At 42.5% G+C, this 23,248-nt stretch overlaps 1 pseudogene; it reads right to left on the reverse strand.

The window, feature by feature from the left end:
- Nucleotides 1-19,481: 19,481 nt before the first annotated feature.
- On the reverse strand, nt 19,482-20,708 carry LOC105500744 (annotated as a pseudogene).
- Nucleotides 20,709-23,248: the final 2,540 nt, after the last annotated feature.

Here is a 23,248-nt window from a genome sequence, read left to right on the forward strand (position 1 = left end):
TCCGAGTAGTTGGGTAGAGCTCCTTTCTGTTCCAAGCGCTTATTTCTCCACATGCAATAAAAGAAAAGGTCATTAACCCTCAGCCTCTGACAGTTTATCCTCACATACCCTATTGCCCATTTTCTAGTCAATAACTTAGTGTTTCTTATAACACCTGCACGCTTGTCAGCCTTGTCCCACAGACGTGTTTTCAAAGCCTAACCTTTACAGTGAATCATTTCCTGACTACTTCAAAAGCGTTTTGGCAGATGGGCTGCCCTTCTTTATAACTAAGTGCATTTCAGCAAAATTTACTGAAAGTCAAATTCCGTAACATCCTGTTGACTTGTATTATTGTCGTATGGATGGTGCAGCTCCCTGGCAAAAACAGTCCACTGCACCCCTTGGTGGCATGAGGGGTGGGTGATGGGGTGCAGTGAGGCACAGCCTGGGGTGGCAGCTGGGGATGGCTCTGCTTACTCATCTTCAGAACTGCCTATCACATGTCTCCCCTCTGGATTCCCCAGACTGCATGGTGGTGAGAGTGCTGTGAGCATTGTGGGAATAGAAAGATGACTCAGAACCTCTCTGCCTTCAAAGGAGCTGTAGCCTGACTGGGGCCGCAGGGTCCTCCCACCTCCTGAGCACACAGGCACCTGGAACCTTCACCCTCGGGCCCAGTCTACCTTTCTGACCTCTGGTCCTGCCACCGCCTCTCAGGTGCATCCCGCCTCACGTCCACTCTCCTTCCCCTTAACTCAGCCCCAGAAGCTTTGATCCTCGGTCTGATGTTGCAGTTTCCTGACTCCCAAAAGCTGTCTCACACCTCTGGCCCATACTGAATGACCAACATAGTTCCCTCCAGCTGTCATGCCCTTCCCCGCCCCATCCTTCCAGATCCAAGAACAGGGCTGTTCTTCTGGAACTCATCCCTAAGCCCTAAGCCCCCACGTCCCACAGCTCCCAACTTGTTGCAGGGTTCCCCTCCTGGGTTGAGACTTGACTGCCTCGCTGTCTGATTCGCCCATGAGGCTATGAGCTCTTTTGAGGTATTTCAAACTAATCTTTCTAACCTCCCCACTGGGCTTTACATGTAGCAGCTATTGGGAATTTAGTAAATGTTAAATGAGTGAACGGATGGATGAACAAAAATATGAATGAATGAATATGCCGATAGAGATACAAATAATAATAAACTTTAACCAAGGGCTTTCCGTTTACAAATATTTCATGCCCATCAGTTTATATGATCCTCATACCTTAGAAAGGTAGTTACCATGACCTGAATTTCACACAGAGGCTAAATTATAATAACCGTAACAACTGCAACATCTGAAGACTGATGCGAATATGCTCTGCTCATCCTAGGACAACTGTGCAAGGGAGGCAGTCATCTTCTGCTGTTAGGAACTGAGTTTCAAAAACTTGTCTAAAGCCTGAGCCAGGATTAGAACCCACATCTTGGGACTCTAAAGCCTTTATTTATTCCCTGATATATGTTGGCAGACAGGGGGATGGAAATCATCCCAGCCGGACAAAGGGTGCCCAAGCGGAATCCTGAAGGGCTGAAGTGAAGATCAAGGGAGGGGCAGATGGGCTGGCCAGTGGGACGGACATGGGCAGAGGAGGGGAGGGGGCGGGGACCTGAGAGGCCGTGTGAGGTTTAGGCAGTGTGTGGAAAGCATCCCACGCCAGTGGCCAGGAGGAGCCACGCCATGACAGGCCTCATAGCCTCTGGGGTGAGGCACTTAATTTTGCCCACAGTGGCTCCCCTGTTGGAGTGGAATGCAGCACAGGGGCCTCGGGAATGTTCTTCTGTGTCAGGGAGGAAGAAGTTGGAGGCAAGAAGACCAGTTATCAGATGTGGCAATAATTTGGACCAGCCATAAGGTGACCTACCATGGATAGTGAGTGGAAATAAAAAAGGGGAACACGTTGGGAATATTTCCCACACTTTCCTCCATCTCTGTTCCTAGCCCAAAGAAATTTCTCCACTGAAAAAGCTCCCCATGGTGTGTGGTTTCAGGCTGCTGTGCCTGTGTGCTCACTGCTCCGTGGCCTCCAGTGCTCCTTTCCCACCCACAACTGCCCATCTGGAGAACACCTGCTCACGTGAAACTCCTCCACAGAGCGTTTCCTGACTACAAGTGTGATGGAGTTAACCACCCCACCTTTGCACCCCTTCACACCTCGTACGTACTTCTGTTGGGGCATCAATGCCAGTGTGCCTTGTCTACACATCTGCCCTCCGGGAGACAGTGAACTCCTCTATGGTTGGGTCTACTTTCCTCCTTGTGTTCCTGGCCTAGGGCAGTGCCTGACACCTAGGAAGCAGGGTGTGGAGTGAGTGAATGAGTGCAGGTCAGCATGAGTGAGTCAACGGAGACACTCTCCTCCATCCTCTCTCCAGCAATCGGTGATGTCCAATAAGAGTAAGCCACGCTTGGCACTCTCTCTCAGGCCGCGTACCTTGTTTTCAAAAATGCCTTCAAATTAAACATTGATTTTGTAAAATTAACGAGTGGCTCATTTGGCAAGTTTGAAACACCCAAAACAAGCAAAAAATGCTTGGGTGGAAAGAGAAAAAGAAGAGGAGAGAGAGAAAGTGTGGTTTCGGGCCACTGGTTTACAGGGGTTATGTTTCTTGCGTATGATTGAGGAAAACAAAAACCCAGGCCTGGGAATCGACAGGACTTCTATGACAAGTGACCCTAGACAAAGTTTCTTTCTCACTTCCTTCCATTAGGTCACAGAAGAACCAATGGGAAAAGGCATTGGAAATGGCAAGGAACACCCTAAAAGAGATGTATTCTTATTCTGCCTGGTTGGTAAAATATTGCCTTGTGAATTATGTGCCAGCTTTCAATGTGTACCAAAAGAAAAGGAGGATTTTAATATTAAATGTATTATTTCCACTTACTAAGCCATACATTAATTAGGGAGAAAACATGTTCCAAAATACAACATTAAATCCCTTAATAAGCTCTAGTCTTTACAGAAAAGTAGGAAGTACACAGACACTAGCAGCCTAACCTTACATGCAAAGCCGTCTGTGATTTTAGAACTAACCTGAGGTGGCATGCTGTTGTGAAATTCTAAATTAAATACCACTAAACATGATTACGGCTTCAAAAATTAGTTACATGCTTCAATAACCACACTTTTATCACAAGAACACACAATCTAAAGCCAAAATAGTTGAGTATAACGTGCCAAAAATATGCTCGCCCCATACATTGTTAGAAAGAGCAGTAGGAAAAGAAATCTAAAATTTACTGCTATTTCATTTGACGGCAGCCAGCATCTCCTGTCTTCCTTGGCAAGAAGGCCATTTTTCTATGCTGTATTTTGCACACACAGAAATCTGCATAGAGTGATTTGCATACCAAAAACACATTTGTAAAAGAAACTGTTTGCATAGAAGCCAGGGGGAGATAGGGTTGCCACTGTTGACTTCCATACACACAACTCTCCCAGGCTACTTACTTTTCACTTTCCTATGTGCTGAATTTCCAAAAAAGGGTTATGGATTTTATGATGCATTAAAATTGAAAGCAACTATATCCTGTAGATATCCAAGAACAACCACAACAACAATACACACTAAATGTTTCGTGCTAACAGCCTGTCAACTTTTTACTGAGAGGCTGGTAATAAGAAGTGCTATAATATATTGAGCATTTATGATATCCGATGTGTTTTACATAAATGATTGCTTAGTCTCACAATTAGTCTTCAAGGTTGATGTTGTGGTTCCCCATTTACATAGGAGGAAACTGAGGCATGTCAAGGTAATGTACCTTGCCAAAGCCTTGCAAGCCAGAGCTGTGAAACTAGGTTTGGAAGCCTGACTGACTGCTCAGCCCTTTCCTGCCACCCCCGCCCGGAGCTGCCTCTCTCTTTTCCCAGTTTTGCTGCACACCATTGGGTTTTTTTTCCTCTAGCCTGTTGGGAGGTGGGAGGAAGTCATGCTGAGACAGGAAGTCATGTTGTATTTTGCTTTCCTGGCATTTTCTCTGACCAGAGCCTAGAAGCAGGACGGCCACAGTCTCAAGGCTCAGTGAAGGTGCCCCATAAACGAGCGCCATGACAGACATGGGGTGAATGGGCAATGGCCTGTGATTCAGAGGGTGTCAAGGAGAGAGACGGATTGGTCTCAGAACAAAGACAGGACATGGCTGTTGAGATGCAAAGGGCCCCTCCCACTCGGTGCCTACACGCTATCACCAATTCAGTGCCAGCCCAGCTGTATTCTCAGAAACACAGAATGGTTTGTGTGTGCTTAATTATAATGCTACTTACAGAGAATTTATCAGCGGCAAATCAGAGGCTTGATGCTTTGCTTAAGAAAAAAAAAAACTGGTAGTGGCTCTTTGAAATGTGTTCATCTGATGAGTCCTTTGGATTTTTCCAGTATACAGCATTTGAAAGAAATTGGCCATTTCTGGAAAGTCAAGTGGGGGGAGGGGGGCAGAAGATGCAGAATTAAAAGACTGCAGATGCCTGCCAAAAAAGATTATAAACATTTACTTTCTTTTAAGATACTTCTTTGTCTTGGTGTTTTTTCTCACCTAGTTTCCTGTTATTCATGAATCCATCATTGCCCAAAGACTCTCAGCTTTGAGACCTAATTATGTATTAGTCACTGTTAAAAAGCAGTTTTTCTGACACTTTCAGTAATAAATTTCTTTTGATGTGATTTATAGTAACTCTGCCTTATAGCAAGTTCCAGGCTAAAGCAAGTAATGTGACAGCAAACTGCTTTGGAGGCAGACGGATCTGTTTTAAATCTTGGTTTTGTCCTTCCAGTTTGACCTTACTAATCTCTCTGAGCCTTAGTTTCCTCATCTGTGAAATAGGGAAAATAATGCAGGCCGGACCCTGGTTGCCTACCTAACAGCCATTTCCATCTCCTTCAATGAATGACAACAGATCTTAGTTTTGTTCAGGTCACAGTGTTCCTGATCCCAGCAGAGGAGCTGAATTGATCTAAGCACTCCATTTCTATATGCCAGTGATTGGCTTACAGCCCCTATGGAAGGCTTGTCATCAAATTCCGCCCAATGAGGCTGAAGGGGTAATATGCTAGAAGCTTCTGAGAAACATTTTCCTCTCTGATAAGAGAGATACATGAAGAGAAAGCCCATTTGGGCCGGGTGCAGTGGTTCACGCCTGAAATCCCAGCACTTTGGGAGACCTAGGCAGATGAACCACCTGAGGTCAGGAGTTCGAGACCAACCTGGCCAACATGGTGAAACCCTGTCTCTACCAAAAATACAAAAATTAGCCGGGCATGGTGGTGCGCACTTGCAATCCCAGCTACTCGGGAGGCTGAGGCAGGAGAATGGCTTGGACCTCAGAGGAAGAGGTTGCAGTGAGCCGAGATCACACCACTGCACTCTAGCCTGGGCAAGAGAAAGAGACTCCATCTAAAAAAAAAAAAAGGAAAGAAAGAAAAAAGAAAGTCCATTTGCCTTTGCCCCCTCGCTTCCCATCCTGCATGCTGCCGTCGAGATGTGATGTCTGGTGCTGTGGCAGCCGTCTTATGAACACGAGAAGAAACATCATGGACACACTAAAGACAGCAGAGCGAAAGGCCTGAAAGAGCCGGAGTCCCTGCAGACAATGCTGATCTATTGAACCAAATGTCCATCCATCTCCAGCTTTCTTGTTAAGAGTGAACGTTTTTATGGTTTAACCTGTTGTGTATCCGGTTTTCTGTTGCTTACAGCCACACACGTGTGCACACACACACACACACACACACACACACACTTATACAAATACTAACTTCATAAGATGGTTGTAGCAAACTGTACATTGTATATAAAGTACTTAGGACAATATCTGGCACAGTAAATGGTTGCTATAAATAGTAACAAAACTGATCAAACATAGGTAATGATTTAAAAGAGCAAAAGTTCCAAAGCACAACACAGATAAGACAAATGGTACTGATTTAGCATGACAAAAACCACCTTTATATTCCTGGTGAAGGGGTGCTAGGGAGACCTTGAAGTCTAAGACATTGATTACACTGACAAATCCTCATCTCAGGGAGTGAGCTGCAACCGCTGCCAGAGCACACAAGCTATTGGCCAGGAAAGGACTGGGATTCTTTGCCAGGTTTCCATCTCCCCTCTCACAAACCGACAATCACCCTGTCAGCAGCTCCGACTCATGTCTGAAGCCTAACAATTATGTGTATGTGAATTTCCAGCCTTGTGAAGGGGCAGGGTTCTTTCAACCCACAAAATATCTTTCTAGAATACTAAATTTTACTAGAATTTTCTAAAAACATGTTTTATTTCTTTATGGCAGAACAATAGATACACTGACATATATGAATATAATTTAGGATTATAATTTCTGCAGATATAGTCTACTATTTTGAATCACCATGGTATCACAGGACCACATAGTACGAAAGTACTGATTTTTTAAATACAACCTACTGGAACACAAAAAAAAGAAAACAATAAGATACCATGTGAAAGTACCTAGTATAACAGAAGTAAGAAGTAATACCTCTATTACTATAGAGGTAATATAGTAGATACTCAATAAATAATCTCAAAGTAACCAGATTTTTTTTTCATCACTCTATGTTTTACCAAAGAGGCAAATGACAAGACTAAAAATTAACACTGAGGAATAAACATATGCACATACTCACATCGTTATCCACTTATGTCTAAGGTTAGTGTACATCCATCCAAAAGCCCTACACCTTCTGTGCCTATGGTGCTATATAACAAGCATTGATTTTTATAACTTATGGCCATAAGGCTTTGCAGATCTCTGAATTAGTAATCATATCCAGCATATTTGTTATAAAAAAGAAATAATCAAACATACAGACAAAAATTTACGAATAGTTGGAACCCAGAGGGTTTTTCTAGTTAGATTGCAGTTAATTGAATAAAACCACCAATTACTGATTAATTGAGATTTTCTTATGTGCTATACACATATTTCCTCTTTCCTCCTTTACAATAAAAAGCAAAATTAGTGGTAGCTCAACTTTTCACATTGTGATTTTCCAAAATCAGTGATCCCTGCTTCACTAGAGACAGAGATAGCATTGATTCCTTGAAGGCAATTTCTACTCTTTACAACATGGTAGATTGTTTTCAACTTGTTTTTAAGAAATTTAATGTTTACTTTAGCAGCTATGGTCTTAACTTGATATTTGAAGCTCGAGGTAAGGGCTGTACTTTTAGAAAGAAATATTTCAGGTGCTTTTCATAGTCCCATAATGTTTTATAATAGATTTATTGAATAGAATTCATGTACCATGAAATTCATTATTTTAAAGTATTCAATTCAGTGGTTTTTAGTGTATTCACAAAATTGTGCACCATCACCACTAATTCCAGAATACTTTTATCACCTCCAAAAGAAACCCTTTATCCATTAACAGTCAATCCCCATTCCTCTCTCCCACCTTCACCCACCACTCCAGCCCCTGGCACCAATGTACTTTCAGTTTGTATGGGTTGCCTAATCTGGACATTTCATATAAATGGAATCATACAATATATGGCTTTTTGTGTCTAACTTCTTTCACTTAGAGTAATGATTTCAAGATTCATCCATGTTGTAGCATGTACTTTATTTCTATTTATGGCCAATAGTAATTTATTCCTTTTATGGCAAAAATATTCCATTTTTGGAATGGAAAAATGTTGTAGATAAGCAACATTTTTATCCATTCATTAGTTGATAGACATTTGAGTTGTTTCTATTTTAGGGCCACTATGAAAAAATGTTTCATGATGATTTTTATGGAGGTGAAATTCATATGACACACAAGTAACTGTTTTAAAGTGTACAATTAAGCAGCATTTAGTGGATTTAGAATGCTGTTCCACCACCACCTCTCTCTACTTTCAAAACTATTTTTATCACCCTGGAAAAATCCTTCACGTCCATTAAATAATCACTTCTTGCTATGGTTTGAAAGTGTCACCCAAAGCTCTGGCATTGGAAACTTAATCCTCAATGCAACAGTGTTGAGAGGTGGGATCTTTAAGAGGTGATTAGGTCATGAGGGCAGAGCCCTCATAAATTAATGTCATTATTGCTATAGTGGGTTTGTTATTCCAAGAGTGGATTTGTTATAAAAGCAAATTTGGCCCTCTCTTGCCACTGTCTCCCTCTCTTGCTCTTCCACCTTCCTCAGTGGAGTGACACAGTATGAAGGCCTCTGTCAGATAGCAGCACCATACTCTTGGACTTCCCAGCCTCCAGAACTGTGGGCCAAATAAACCTCTACTGTTTATAAATCACCCAGTCTGTTGTATTTGTGCTAAACTAGCACAAAACAGACTAAAACAGGAAATTGGTACCAGAGATAGACTGTCACTATAACAAATACATGAAGATGTGAAAGTGGCTTTGGAAGTGAATAATGGGTAAAGGCTGGAAGAATTTAGAGGTGCAGGATAGAAATGCATGGGTTACTGTGAATGAGACATTAAGGGCAAGTCTAGTGAAGACACAGAAGAAAAGAGCCGTGTTTTTGTTTTTAAAAGGTTATAAAAAGCCATGAGAATGTAGTTTTTGTTAAAGGAAAAGTAATTTTGTCTAGCTTTGAGGTTTTAAAAAGTTGTTTTAAATTGAAGGAATAAAAAGAACAGATATAGAAAGTTGGGGAAAGAGAGAGAAGGGGAAAATTGTAAGAGGTTGTAAAAGGTTTATGGAAACCTTATCTTGTAGTCAAAACTGATTGAGATTGGATAGACTTGCTTACAAGATTTATTAAGATTGGCTTTAGTTTTAACAACACACTGATACAAAGGTAGAATTTGGTCTTCTCTTTTGAACAAGATTTTTGTGTAGTATTAATAAGAGATAGGAAAATATTTTTGTTTACCTTTGAGTAAACTGCAAAAAAAGATATAAAGGGGAAACAGAAAAGACAGATTCAGTTTGCCTCATGGTATCTTTATTAGGTCTTATGATTGCTTGGGAAACTGAGTCTCCTCTCTAAGAGTGAAAGGTTTTGCTTTTTGAAATCTCTGAATTATCACTTTGGCTAACTAAATAACTATCATTTTCCAGTGACCCATGATCCTGTTTTGAGCAAGAGTTTTAAATCTTTGGTATTTGACAAACTTTCCAAAATCAAAATTCCATATTCTAAATTCAATCTTCTTGACCTCAAACTAACTTTTCGGATAGTAGGGCCCCTGAAAGTCTAAGAGAGACGTATTAGACTTGCTTGGTATGTTAAAATCATATGGGAAGCATTGTCAAATAAGAGATAGTGTTTAATTTTATTTGGGTTATATTTATATAAATGTGTTTTAATATATGTTCCAAAATAGTATGAGACTACTAAAATTCTTGTATGTCTTAGTATGTGTTATCAGTAATAATTATGATTATTATGTTAAATGCCACAAAAATAACCAAATTTCCTTGTCAATTATATCTTCGACCATGGCTATTCTAGACTTTTGTCATCCAGACAATTATTGTTTTACTTTGACTCTTCTCAAAAACTGGTTTATAGTCAGCTATCGTCCAAAATTTGCTCTTTTTCAAGGAATTAATGGAAAAGACTCTCACAAATACTCTTGAATACAGGTTTCTGACAACTTTAGAGATTATACTATTGAACTGGCTAAAAACTTCCAAGCCTATAATTAAAAGGTTGATATGCTCATGACAATTGCCAGCTCAGGCTGGGTGTGGTGGATCACACCTGTAATCCCAGTGCTTTGGGAGGCTGAGGAGGGTGAATCACCTGAGGTCAAGAGTTCAAGAGCAACCTGGCCAACATGGTGAAACCCCGTCTCTACTAAAAATGCAAAAATTAACCAGGTGTGGTGGTGGATGCCTGTAATCCCAGCTACTACGGAGGCTGAGGTAAGAGAATCACTTGAACCCAGGGGGCAGAAGTTGCAGTGAGCTGAGATCGTGCCACTGCACTCTACCCTGGGTGACAGAGCAAGACTCCATCTCAAAAACAAAACAAAACAGAAAAAAGACAAAAGATTGCTAGCTCAACATCAAGTGGAATAAGAATTCATTAAATAGAACTAAACTAATAAAGAACTGAAATAGTGTTTATGACTTCTTTAAAACAAAAAAAAGATTTTGGGTGGTTGTTGTGCTTTTTTGGGGGGGTTATTGATTCTTTTTATGTTTTGTTTTCCAGAATCAAGAAAACTTTTTTTTCTTTTGAGCTATTTATAGCTTACAATTATTAGGTAAAGTATACCTTCGTGAGCAAATTTGAAGCATTTATCTTTCTGATTTCTCCAGAATTTGGAAACTATATGTGAGTATTCTTATTTTATGGCAATATAGTTATTTGTGTAAGTTCAATATGAATCTGTTTTCTTTTGTAACAGGGCACATTAGAGGTTGGTTATTTTACTAAGGCTTTGACTGGAGTGTCATATTTTCCAGTAAGATCAGATTGCTTTGAGAAACAGAGGTTGACTTAACAGAGCTAATAATAAGCTCCTTGGAAAGACTGGCCTGGTACCTTATCTATGAGATTTCATAAGGTTTCTAACCTGTGTTAAGTAAAAAATGTAACTTTCTGACAGGCCTATGAAAGTCAAGTTATTTTGGAACCTCAAAGAAAGAGGAATGCACCCAATTCATACAGGTACCACAAGCACAGTCTAATGGCAAATCCCTGGCTTGGCTTCCTAGCCTTGAGGATTTTAAAAGTCTAATCTGAAATCCTGATTTTAAAACAGCCGCTATGGCCAATCACTATTATTGTTACATTTTATGAAAATAATCAATCCAAGAATCATAAGACTAAATTTTGGGGGGGGACAGGGGACAGAGTCTTGCTCTGTTGCCAGGCTGGAATGTAGTGGCGTGATCTCGGCTCACTGCAATCTCTGCTTCTCGGGTTCACGAGATTCCCCTGTCTCAGTCTCCCGAGTAGCTGGGACTACAGGCACATGCTACCACTCCCAGCTAATTTTTTTGTATTTTAGTAGAGATGGGGTTTCACCATTTTGGCAAAGATGGCGAAGATGGTCTCAATCTCCTGACCTTGTGATCCGCCTGCCTTGGCCTCCCAAAATGCTGGGATTACAGGCATGAGCACCCAGCCAAGACTAAAACTTATTTTGCAAATAAATTTATCTTACTATGATTTGTCTTTGGTAAAAACAGGGGACTGCAGAGAGAAAAATTAAGTTTCAAAAGAAAACCATAGGGCACATATTATTAGATTCTAGCTTTGTCCATTGTTTTTGAGTTTTTATCATTTTCCTAAAATTTGGACTGAATTCTGAATTCCTTCCTGGCTATATGTCTCCAAACTAACATTTTCAATTTTTTTCCATTTTTCTGACTTGAAATCATTAGAAATCATTAAAATTGTGTTTTTCTTAAGCCCCTGCAAACTGAAGCTAGACAACTTAAACTTCAGAGAAATCAAAGCAAATTACATATAAACAGATTTCATGCTTGCTGAAGTATGGACTACTGAAACCGTTCACTTAAACACCTGATTTGAACTACAATCCGAAGTCGCCACTGCAATCTGAAGATGCTTCAGAGACTCTTGAAAAGCTTGTCTATAGACTACTCCAGGCATTAACCTTTGTTTTTCTTCTGTTTCCACAGAAATGCTTCGTATTAAAGATCTGTTTGCCTGCATCATATAGAGAGAGCCAATCTGCAATCCCACCTCCTGGAACACGTCACAGCTGTTTAACCAAACTGATATATTCTCAGGTGTGAGACTGATTCAAGAAGATCTAGAACGATATACTTAAATTTGTTTTTTTCTGTTTATCCCAATTTGTTTTTTCACTCCTTTGTCCATCAGTATCTAGTAACTTCTAAGCCAAATCTCTCCTAAGCTATTGGCTTGGCTTTTAATATGTGAAAATTTTTAAGGTTTCAAGGTGGGGACTGAAGGAAATAAAAATATTTTACCCCAAAATATATTTCTTTGACATATTTTGAGATGGTTGTCAGAGAGCCAGCAAACAGAAGTAGGCATGTAAAGCTGTCTTTTGTGGGGGAGATCTACATCTGTAGAGAATTTACATTGATGCAGCCAGGCTTTCCTTTGTCTGGATCTAGGAAAAAGAGTCTGACACTTTTAAAGGTCTGCAGGAAACACCACCTATTCTCTCTGAGGGCTACTACCTGTGGAATTTCATCTACATAACAAGACCACCTCTACTAGTCAGGCCTTCTCTTCTTTTCCTCCCACCGCCTTTTAGTGTGTATGTGTGTATGCTGCCATAACCTAATTGGCCACAATCCAGGCCCCCATTCTTTCTGTAACCTCAAGATGGCACAAAAGTTTCTGCACCCCACTGGGGTACTGGGTAATTATTCTGATGTACTCTATGCACATGGTAATAAATTGGATGCCTTTTCGCTTATTAATCTGCCTTTTATGAGTTGATTTTTCAGTGAAACTTAAGAGAGTGAAGAGGTTTTCCCCTTTGCCCCTACATAATTTATTTTTCCCACTGAACTGTAAGAAGGGAAGGGTCCGTGTGTTATGCTCATCACAAAACCTTTTTGCCTAGCACATGGTGGATATTGACTGGTAGTGTTTTAGACTGGGGCATGAGCATATTTACCACAATGCTGCTGAAATTTTGGATACCCTATCACTGAGGCTCTCAAAATATACTAACTGAAACACACACACACACACACACACACACACAAACACAAATGTGGTCATAATCACATCGCTAATACCTACCCTATTCACACATCCACCCAAATAGTAGAATTCAGGAAACCAAGACAAAGTCTCCTAAGTGATATTAAAATTTACATTTCCTTTCAAATGGTTCTTTGCTCATGATTTAAAAAATAATTGATCTTCAAGACCACAAAAAACAAGCATACCATAATTGAATGACTGCCTATCAAAATGTGATCTGACTTCAGTGATTATTTTGCTTTCCAAAGGCTCAAAAGAAAGACTTTCTAAAGACATACTTGTACAGCAAGGAAAAGTACTCATAACATTAACACTTTGATTTCTTCTCATCTTTATCATGTGGTATTAACATGTAAATATGACCTTTGTTTTTCAAGATTTTACCTACTTCCTTTATTCACTTCTCAAAGGACAGATCAATGGATGAGATTACAGCTATCATAAAATTAATTTCATATACTTGAGAAAGCTACTTTAATCACCACCTGGGGGAAAAGATAAATAGCCTGATATAGCTTCCTTAGCTGTAGGAATTAAGATTAGAGGAAAAAATTGTGATGAAGCCTTTCATTGAAACTGCAATACCACACACACATACATACACACACACACAGAAGTGCTGCATTTATGATCTGTCCCTTCAAGTTAGAACTGAGGCACTGACCTGGTGAGCAAATGACATAAATATTAAATTAAATATTGACTATTTTGCAGTTTATTTCTAGACAATTTTGCCATAGGTTTTCCACAATTGAGACACACTGCAAACTCCTCATTGGTGCAAAATGAGGAAAGCTTTATAGTACATACAAATATATATTTTTTTGAGATGGGGGATCCTCCCACCTCAGCCACCTCAGCCTTCTGAGTAACTGGGACTACAACCATGCATCACCATGCCTGGCTAATTTTTTTTTTTTTTTTTTGGTAGAGATGGGGTATTGCCATGTTGCCCAGGATGGTCTCAAACTCCTGGGCTCAAGTGGTCTACCTGCCTCAGATTCGCAAAGTGCAGGGATTACAAGCCTGCACCACGGCACCCAGCCTTACATTTTTTTAAAGAAATAAGTTCAGGGTACTATGAAAAACAATTTAAGAAAATGATAGTCATTGGTTCTATCAAGGTGCTGAGCTGGAGTAATGAAGAACATGTGGACTTTGATTCAGACTATATCACTCATTAGCTACATGACTTTGAGCAAGTTATCTAGCATCTGAGTCTCAGTTTTATATAGAAACAAGAATTGTGATTGTCAAGCATGTCCATGTGAAGAGAGTCCACCAACAGACTTTATGTGAACAATAAAGCTTTTTAATCATCTGGGTACAGGCAGGCTGACTCCTTTTCCAGACTCAGCCCGCCTGCAACCAGGTGATTAAAAAGTTTTATTGCTCACACAAATCCTGTTGGTGGACTGTCTTCACATGGACATGCTTGACATTTTGTGCTGAAGACCAGGAACAGGAGGACTCCTTCGAGAGACCAGTCCCCTGTCCTTGCCCTCACTCGATGAGGAGATCCACCTGAGACTCCGGTCCTCAGACCAACCAGCCGAAGGAACATCTCACCAATTACAAACCGGGTAAGTGGTCATTTCACTCTCTTCTCCAACCTCTCTTGCTATCCCTCCACACTTCAATCTCTCCCTTCCTTAATTTTAGTTCCTTTCCCTTTCTGGTAGAGACAGATGAACTCAAAATTCCAGCGCTGGTCACCGACTCGGGAAGACAGTCTTCCCCTGGTGTTTAATAACTGTGAGGACGCCTGCCTGATTATTCACCCACATTTCAGAGGTGTCTGATCACTGCAGGGATGCCTGCCTTGATCCTTCACCTTGGTGGCAAGTACCACCCCCTTTCTCTCCGTGTCTCTACCCTCTCTTTTCTCTAAACTTACCGTTTTACCATGGGCAACCTTCTTCCCTCCATTCCTCCTTCTTCTCCCTTGGACTTAGTTCTAAAAAAGTTAAAACCTCTTCAACTTCCACGCTAAGAAACCTAAGCATCTTATTTTCTTCTGCAACACCGCTCGGCCCCAGTATAAACTTGGTAATGACTCCAAATAGCCAGAAAACGGCACTTTTGCATTTCTCCATCCTACAAGATCTAGATAATTTTTTTCAAAAAATGGGCAAATGGTCTGAGGTGCCTGATGTCCAGGCATTCTTTTACACATCAGTCCCTCCCTAGTCTCTGCTCCCAATGCAACTTGTCCCAAATCTTTCTTCTTTCTCTCCTGTCTGTTTCTTCAGTCTCCACCCCAAGCTCTGAGTCCTTTGAATCCTCCTTTTCTACAGACCCATCTAGCCTCTCCCCTCTTCCCCAGGCTGCTCCTCGCCAGGCTGAGCCAGGTCCCAGTTCTTCCTCAGCCTCCACTCCCCCACCCTGTAATCCTTCTATCACCTCCCCTCCTCACACCCAGTCCGGCTTACAGTTTTGTTCCATCGCTAGCCCTACCCAACCTGCCCAACAATTTCCTCTTAGAGAGGTGGTTGGAGCTGAAGGCATAGTTAAGGTTAATACTCTTTCTTCTTCAGCCAAACTAAATCAGTTAGCATTTAGGCTCTTTTTCATCAAATATAAAAACCCAGCCCAGTTCATGGCTTGTTTGGCAACAACCCTTTGACACTTTACTGCCCTAGACACAGAGGGGCCAGAAGGCTGTCTTATTCTCAATATGCATTTTATTATCCAATCCGCTCCTGACATTAGAAAAAGCTCCAAAAATTAGATTCTGGCCCTCAAACCCCACAACAGGATTTAATTAACCTTGCCTTCAAGGTGTAGAATAATAGAGGCAGCCAAGTGGCAACGTATTTCTGAGTTGAATTACTTGCCTCCACTGCAAGAGAAACTCCAGCCACATCTCCAGTACGCAAGAACTTCAAAATACCTAAACCACAGCAGCCAGGCATTCCTCCAAGACCTCCTCCCTCAGGATCTTGCTTCAAGTGCGTCTGGCCACTGGTCCAAGGAATGCCCGCAGCCCGGGATTCCTCCTAAGACGTGTCCCATCTGTGTGGGACCTCACTGGAAATCGGACTGTCCAACTCTCCTGGCAGCCACTCCCAGAGCCCTGGAACTCTGGCCCAAGGCTCTCTGACTGACTCCTTCCCAGATCTTCTCAGCTTAGCGACTGAAGACTCACACTACCCGATCGCCTCGGAAGCCTCCTGGACCATCACAGATGCTTTGGGTAACTCTTACAGTGGAAGACAGGAATGTCAGGCCTCTGAGCCCAAGCATGCATGCATACATCCAGGTGGCCTGAGGCAACTGAAGAACCACAAAAGAAGTGAAAATGGCTGGTTCCTGCCTTAACTGATGACATTACCTTGTAACATTCCTTCTCCTGGACTATAAGTCTCTGGAGCTCCCCACTGAGCACCTTGTGACCCACCCTGCCCCTGCCCGCAAGAGAACAACCCCTTTTAACTGTAATATTCCACTACCTACCCAAATCCTATAAAACTGCCCCACCCCTATCTCCCTTTGCTGACTCCTTTTTTGGACTCAGCCAACCTGCACCCAGGTGATTAAAAAGCTTTATTTCTCACACAAGGCCTGTTGGTGGTCTCTTACATGGACATGCGTGACAGTGATTATATGAGAAAATGAGTATGACATCCCTAACAATACCAGATGTATACTATGGCTTTTATTACTCTAATAAGATATGGATGATTTCACAGAGAATGCTAATTATAGGTGTGAGGGAAGAATAACCCCCATAGGTTCTTAGTTGGAGTTAACCTGCTACAAAAGACAAATTAACAAGAGAAAAAGAGAAGCTTATTAACATGTATATTTCACATATACATGAGATACAGAGAATGAGTAGTTCTCAAAGAGGTGGCTTTGAATTTCAGTTTATACAGCTTCTTCAACAAAGAACAGCAGGATGGGCATAGTGGCTCACATCTGTAATCCCAGCACTTTGAGAGGTCAAGGTGAGCAGATCACTTGAGCCCAGGAGTTCAAGACCAGCCTGGGGAACATGGGAACATGCAAAAACCCCATCTCCACCAACACACACACACACACATGTGGAAAAACCCTGTCTCCAACCCCTCCCCCCCGCCCCCACACACACACTAGCTGGGCATGGTGGTGTGTGCCTGTAGTCCCAGTTACTCAGGAGACTGAGGTGGGCTCAGGCTCAATCACCTGAGACCAGGGAGGTCAAGGCTGCTGTGAGCTGTGATTGCACCACTGCACTCCCACCTGGGTGACAGAGACCCTGTCTCAAAAAAAAAAAAATAATAATAATAGCAAATATTTAGAGAAATTTTAGGAAAAGGACTTTTGAGTCTTTAGGGACAGCACCTTGGGGGAAGGCAATAAATGGCACATAAAGGCTAGTTAGTAAAGCTTGTTAATACAGATTGCTGTAGTATCATCTCCACACCTATAAGGGTCTAAAGTTGTTTTCAGTGGTTAATGTTTGTTCTCTCTGGCGGGAAGGTGGGCAAGGTACTTTTTGTCTTTGTAAATCTATGTCCTGCTCTTTGGAAAATAAGGAGAGGGCAGAAGCTTTCCTGCATTTGCTTCTTCTGTTCTGTTCAACAATCCTTCATATTTTGGGGCAGCGTATTCTGGTCTCCTACACAGGCAAGGTAAAACATTGAATAAAAATTTAAATTGTTCCAAAGAAATAATAACTATGAAAAACCTTAATGATTCTGAATTCTTGTTATCTTTACTTAAATTATCTTTATTCTCTATTATCAGCTATCCCTCCCCTATTTATTCAAACAGACATTTGTAAGCCACCAAAAAAATAATAATAATAATAAAGCGGGGGGAAGGGGGAGTGGAGAATAGAATGTACAGGAACTGAATATGAAAACTGCTGACCCGAACTAAGTAAATTATTTTGTTCTTCACTCATGCTGGAGTGCAGTAGCATGATCCTAGCCTCAAACTCCTGTAATCTCAAACTCCTGGTCTCAAGTGATCTTTCCATCTCAGTCTCCCAAGTAGCTAGGGATTCTCAAAATGTTGCCCAGGCTGGTCTTGAACTCCTGGCCTCAAGCGATTCTCCTTCCTTGGCCTCCTAAGCTGTTGGGATTACAGGTGTGAGCCACCTCCCTGGCCAATAAACCCATCTTCTTGACCATGTTCATAACTACCAGAATCATGCCATCTGGTTCTCCTTAGATTATACTTCTCTAAACATACACCATATATATTACAAAAATTATCTGGTGTTATCAATGGAACAATCATGAAATACCACAAACCAGAACAAGTGGTTTCTTACTATCTTGAAATCCATAGATTTTGCAGCAATTTCCAAAATTATATTACTAAAAGTACTTTACTTAAAAATTGTTTACCAAAGAAACTTCCTACATTTGAGAAGACAATAGACAGAAATGTATTTAACTGAAGTGTCTTAACAATAGCTAATGTTCCTTCCCAATAATATGCTAAATAGAAGCATTAAATATTAATAAATTTCATTCCATCTCATTCAAAAGTCGACTTTTTTCTTCATCTCTTCATTATTCAAGACAGTTCAGACACACTTAAATTTAGACACTTTTAAACTTCTGTTAACCGCTGAACAGTTTACTATTACAAAGTTTAAACATTAACATATTCTAAGTTTGTAGTCTAATGTAATACAAGTTTTTAAGGCAATCGTGTTACACTTTGGTAAGTTATATCAAATGCCTTATTGAAGTTTGTTTCTTATTCACATTTTACAAACATCTCTAATTCACAGAATTTCACTGATTGTAAAATTTCCCCAATCAGAGATACGAAGGCTACAGAGAACCAAAAACATGCTTTATAATTTCATTAAATTTTATGAATCTCAACCATTGTAAAGATCACTGAAACATCTACCAAATTAAGTGAAGAATATTTATTACACTTAAAGTGAGATTTTCCCTTCAAAGTCACCAAAACCATTCTTTAATACTCAACAGATAGTAGTTGGAATTTGTAGGATTTGGGGTTTTTTCTTCCTTTTTTTTTTTTTTTTAATGTCAGGGTGGTATGGTCTTCTTTGGATGTATGGCTGTTGAAAGCTGAGTTATACAAAAGAAATCTTTGGAGAACAGAGGCTTTTCTTTACATATTTATTCCCAGAGCCTGCCCTTCATCTCTTTCCGGCTTTCCACATTGATCCAATTGTAGCACTTCCTGGAGAGAGCTATGTTCTAATCAGCAACATCAGGAAGAGAAGGGACAAAGAAAAAGGAGAAAATGCAGATCTTCTCATGCCTCTTTGAAAACAGTGAATACATTCTAAGCTATCAGGCAGTATAAGTCACAATTTAATTTTTAATAATTTTTATCTGTAATGGATATGAACAGGAAATATGTGATGAGTCCTTCATCTATTCAATAGGTGCCCGATTTCTATTGAGATGAACACCATGTACCAGAATCTCACTTTGTTCCCCATCCATATAGTTGTGCTGACCTTAAAACCTCATTTGCAGGCTATTCAGTAGTTATGCTTGGATAATCGCTACAGAAACGGCGAATCAAAGGAGATAACACCTAGAGACCCAAAACTACCTAACATTACTTCCTGTTAAGAATTTTTCCTTTTAATTGCTGAAAAGCTATTGAGTTAAAGCAACCATGCCAACTCCCCAAAGATAATGGTTCAAACCCCCAAACGAAAGGTTTGCAAATCCTCTTGAATTGCCAAAAAGAAGCAGTAATTTAAAGAGAATTCAGACTGCATATTAAGTAACCTCTACCCAAAATGTGAACATCTTACACACTAGTATTGTTTGCACGTGACTCCCCACTTGATGGAAATCTGGACCCACTGTGGCTAGAGCAGTTCAGAACTCTACGCCTACTTTTTCTTCTTCAGGGGTTCGGGCGCTTGCGCCACGGGAGGGCGAGGCAGCCTGGGATACACCTTGACCAGGTCGTAGATGAACCACTGCAGGGGCTGCGAGGGTGCGAATCATGAGGATGTCCGCAAAGAGGCCGATGCGCACAGAGGCCCTTCCACACTCCCGCGAACCCGTCTTCACAGGACGCCCAGAGCCGTGCTGCCCTTCTCCTTGTTCAGCACAGACACCACAGAGTCAGCGGGATGGGACACGATGGCGCAGAAGACGCCGGCGATGTAGCTGGCCACGAAGGTGATGCCCAGCTGCTCGGCCTTGGTGCACTGGCTCTGGGGCTTGGGCACGGCGTACCTGTAGAGCACCTCCACCCTGCGCTCGAAGCAGGCGAACTTCCTCATGGTGTAGGGGATCTGCCGCAGCCACAGCGGCGCCACACCCTTGCAGAAGGCCCACAGGCCCTCCTCGCCCTACATCCTGGGCCTACATCGCAGGGTGCCAGCGTAGCCCGGTCGCGTCTGCACGCAGACCTTCACTGCCTCCACGGGCGCCAGCGGGAGGTCGGCGAAGAACTCGGCGCAGGCCCAGGTGACCAGGTACAGGAGGGTTCTCCAAGCGTAGGCCTTCTCTGGGCCCAGGGGCTCCGCGTAGCGCATCTTGAAGACCTCGTAAAGGCCGAACTTGAAGCCCTGCAAGGAGTAGCCGAAGAAGGTCAGGGCCCAGCCGCGAGCCAGGCCGCGCAGTCAGTCGCTGCGCACCGTCACACCGAAGCCGCTGAGGACGCCCTTGTACCAGCCGGGGTCCACCTGCATGCGGCACTTGACCAGGTCCAGGGACACGATGGCCGTGTGTGTCAGCTGCAGCTCAGCATCCCGCCCAGGCCGCACAGCAGCAGATACCGGGCCGAGCCGACTCCACGCTGGCCTCCTCCGCAGCGGCTGCCCGGGGCCTGCCGCCCTTGGCCCACGCTTCTCGCCTGCAGCACTTGGCGGCCGCCAGGGGTCATCCATGGCCGCGCTGGGTGCAGGCCGACCCTGCCTTCCTCCCCTCCAGGCGCACTCCCTTAGGGGCCGCGGGGCGGGGCAGGGCATCGTGAACCTCCCTTGCGAGCCCGCCTCCCACGGTCCAGGCGAGGGCATCCCGGCGGGACCACAGTACTTCATCCCGCGCCTGCGCAGTCCGCGGTGTGACCAGCCGGTTTAAATAGGCGGTGTTGCCCAGCCCCTTCCCCTCCAGCACGCCCCGCCCCTTTGCCCCTTCAGGTCAATGGGTTCCTGGTAGCTGCAGGAACCCCGGCCCCGCTGCGCCTGGGCCAGCGGTCAGTGGTCCCAGAGCTCACCTTGGGCGGTGGACCCGGCCTTCACTACCCTCGTGACTTTGGTCCAGCTCGGCTGCCTAGTCCTCTACAAAAATGCGAAGAAAATAAACCAACAAGTACAAACACGAGTAAACGCAGGAGTAGGCTAATACGTAGATGAGGAGGTGGGCAAAGGGGTGAAGAGTCGCCATGCACTGTTGCCTTCCTGAGAGGCCTTTCTGGAGTCCTCACCCAACTACGCCGGTTTAGAGGAATGGTCATCTCCATGGCAGTGGTGTTCCACGGTGCGAATGGGCAGAGAGAGCCAGTGGCTTCCGGCCTCACATAACGATCTCACCTGGTAGGTAGGTGACAGTTTCCCCCAGCTCACACACCACTCCTGTCCCCCAACAACGGTTGTAGTGGGAGCCTAGGAAGCATGGGGACACTTACTGAATTTAGGCGGCGTGCTTATTATTTTCACTTATCGATATTTTCTTTTCATTGACTACTGATTTTGGAGAATACGAAAGTGAGTTAAAAGCCCTGGTCTTTTGGGAAGCTTACAGTTTCACTGGCCCAAAAAATGAGAACTAAGTGACCCCAGGTATAAATCAGTAGCATACATCATCCATTCATTTACCCACTTTGTGCTGGGCCCTGTGCAGGGCTAGGGGGTTTCAGCAAAGAACCAGACATACTCCTGCTTACTTCTAAATAAGATTTTGTTTTAAAAGAAAAAAATCAGGATTTTGATAAGTATTATAACAGAATTTGTTTTTTGAGACAGAATCTCACTCTGTCACCCAGGCTGGAGTGCAGTGGCACGATCTCGGCTCGCTACAACCTCTGCCTCCTGTACTTTTAGTAGAGATGAGGTTTCACCATGTTGGTCAGGCTGGTTTTGAACTCCTGACCTCAAGCGATCTGCCTGCCTCAGCCTCCCAAAGTGTTGGGATTATAGGCATGAGCCACTGTGCCCAGCCTATAACAGAATTTGAATAAAGTTCTAGATGAACAATGAAGGAGCAACTAATTTTGCCTGATGAGGTTCAGAAGATTTCCCTGAGGAAGTGACAGTGTAGCTGGGTCTTGAAGGATAAGTAGGAGTTTGCTACGTGAAAAAGACTAGAAGGGCAATTTCAGGTTAAAGGAAACAAACCTAAGTGCATTTCCTACTGAGCAGAGGGGATTAATTCAGTATGATGGAAATCAGGAAGGGCTGAGTCTGGAAAAATAAAATTGGGTCAAATTAAGGAAGGCCTTAATGTCTTGTTCAGGACTTTGACTTTTATCCTGTAGGGCGGGCCTATCTTTCTCACAAGTGTGATCCACAGACCACCTGCATCAGAATCACCTGGAGTGCTTTATTAAAAATCTCAGCTCACACTCTAGACCGTCTGAATGAGAATCTCTGTGAGTAGAAATAAATGATTTTAATACACTCCTAGGTGGATTCTTCACTAAAGTTTGAAAACTACACACCACAGTATGTGGATCATGGGAAGTCAAGAATTTTTGTTAAGGTTTTCTGATCCACCTGCATGTGGCACTTGACCAGGTCCAGGGCATGATGGACGTATGTGTCAGCCCCACAGCTCAGCATCCCTCCCAGTCTCATGGCAGCAGGTACCGGGCTGAGCCATACTGATCCATATTGATCAGATTTTCTGATCCATAATTTAGTGCTTATATCCAGAACTGGGTGTATTAAAGAGAATAAAAAATAATATTCCCTCAACCCTCATAAGTTCATAGTTGGACAGACTCCTGCAACAAAAGACAGATTAACAAGAGAAAAACAAGCAAGTTTATTAATACATGCAGTGCACATAATGTGGGAGAAAAGTAACTCTAAGCAGTAGCTTAAGAGTCTGGCTTATATAGCATGTCTAACATAGCATGATACAATACATTTTAGAAACGTAATCACAAAAGCAGTCCCAGGCTCCTACAGGTGGGAAAATGTAGGAAGGTAAATTTATGGGGAAGCTAATGGAGTAAAGTCTGCTCAGATCCCTCTGGCACTGTCTCCAAGCTGATAAAGGTTGTAAAGAATTTACATCCTGTCTTTAGGCGGGAAAGCAGGGTGGATAGAAAGACCTTTGTCTTTATAATTCTCTGTCCTGCTTTTAGTCAGACAGAAAGAAGGCAGAGAACTCCCTACATCTGCTTCCTAGTTGCCTTTAGCTAAAAAAAAAAAAAAAAAAAATTATGTCAAAGCGATTTGTTTGAAGAGGCACAAAATTATTGACCTGTCTCATGCATCCCTGCATTTTACTTCTGCTCTGTGTCACCCCATCTTATGAGCAGATATCGTGCCACTGCACTCCAGCCTGGGATATAGAGCGAGACTCTTCTCAAAAAAAAAAAAAAAAAAAAAAATTATGTCAAAACGATTTGTTTGAAGAGGCACAAAATTATTGACCTGTCTCATGCATCCCTGCATTTTACTTCTGCTCTGTGTCACCC

This window comes from Colobus angolensis, unplaced genomic scaffold (genome assembly GCF_000951035.1).
Source record: "Colobus angolensis palliatus isolate OR3802 unplaced genomic scaffold, Cang.pa_1.0 Scaffold68, whole genome shotgun sequence".
Taxonomy (NCBI): Eukaryota; Metazoa; Chordata; class Mammalia; order Primates; family Cercopithecidae; genus Colobus; species Colobus angolensis.